Below are 1,659 nucleotides of genomic sequence, written 5' to 3'. Positions count from 1 at the left end.
CAAAAAAAAATCCAGAAAATCACATTGTAGGATTTTTTATGAATTTATTTGCAAATTATGGTGGAAAATAAGTATTTGGTCAATAACAAAAGTTTATCTCAATACTTTGTTATATACCCTTTGTTGGCAATGACAGAGGTCAAACGTTTTCTGTAAGTCTTCACAAGGTTTTCACACCACGGCTGCTTTGGTGATATTTTTGATGGTAGCTGCAATGTAAAACTATGATTTAWACCTCAAATATGCACATTTTCGAACAAAACATAAATGTATTGTATAACATGTTATAAGACTGTCATCTGATGAAGTTGTTTCTTGGTTAGTGACTAATTTTATCTCTATTTTGTCGGTTTTGTGAAAGCTACCTATGTGGTAGAAACATGGTGAAAATATGCGTTTGTGTTTGGCTATTGTGGTTAGCTAATAGAAATACATATTGTGTTTTCGCTGTAAAACATTTTAAAAATCGGAAATGATGGCTGGATTCACAAGCTGTTTATCTTTCATTTGCTGTATTGGACTTGTGATTTCATGAAAATTATATTATATGATATCCCTGTCCCGTTAGGCTAGGCTATGCTAGTCAGCTTTTTTGATGAGGAGGACCCCGGATCCGGGAGAGAGAAGCGGTAGAGGTTTTAAGTACGCGGCAATACAAAAATTATATGCTAGAAGCAGGAAGTGCGTAATCTCTGTGAAACTTTGTGATTGGTTTGCACAAATGAGCGTTGTGCATCAGGAAGTCAAAGTTACAGTGCTAAGAGTGTAGTGCCAATGCCACTTCAGCAGTACGGCTCTATTTCATAGCAAGCCGTAGGCAGAACTGCAATCATGACTAGGTTGGTTGGCGGAAATAAAAGTATTGACTTTGTCGCCAGCAATACCTTTCATATATGAGAAAATTCTGCAAAAAGTTGTCGGGATGCTAAAGTTGGTGGGATGCTATAGTTAGCAGGATGCTAAAGTTGGCGGGATGCTATAGTTGGAGGGACTCCACAGTTAGCATGATGCTATAGTTGGCGGGATGCTATAGTTAGCGGGATGCTATAGTTGGCGGGATGCTATAGTTAGCGGGATGCTACAGTTAGTGGGATGTTATAGTTAGCGGAAAAACATCTTAGTACGAAAGGTATAACAGAAAGTTTTTCCTTTTCATGGTGAGTCACCTGGATAGCACATTAATGTCACTGAGTTTATTCCTCGCTATTTCTACGGCTTTAAAAAATACATCCAACTACACAAGATTGCCTTCATCACAAGCCATTACTGTGCATCGCCATTCTTCCATGCTAAACACTTTGACTCACCATCAACCTATCCCTCTCTTCCTTCCATTCCCCCCTTCTCCTTCCTGATACACATATAACACTGCAGACAAAATTCTATATGTTCACACAGAGAGATGACAGGTGGTGATTAATGCTTATTTGGTTAGGCCCATCTCCCTAAACAAACACTTCCATACCATTTTATTCATTACTGCATCTCCTTATTAGCCATTTCAGCCAGCAATTCATCACTTCAGATCATCATTCATCACATTCATCTCATTTGTCAGATAAAAAAACGCTCCTAAACTTTGAGGCAGTTGTCACCTTCTCTGGTCCTGAAGAGCTACAGGATACGTTAGCTTTAGTTAGATCTCTAGACCTGGAGAAC

The sequence above is a fragment of the Salvelinus sp. IW2-2015 genome, unplaced genomic scaffold (genome assembly GCF_002910315.2).
Source record: "Salvelinus sp. IW2-2015 unplaced genomic scaffold, ASM291031v2 Un_scaffold2613, whole genome shotgun sequence".
Lineage (NCBI taxonomy): Eukaryota > Metazoa > Chordata > Actinopteri > Salmoniformes > Salmonidae > Salvelinus > Salvelinus sp. IW2-2015.
This window is presented reverse-complemented; position numbering follows the sequence as displayed.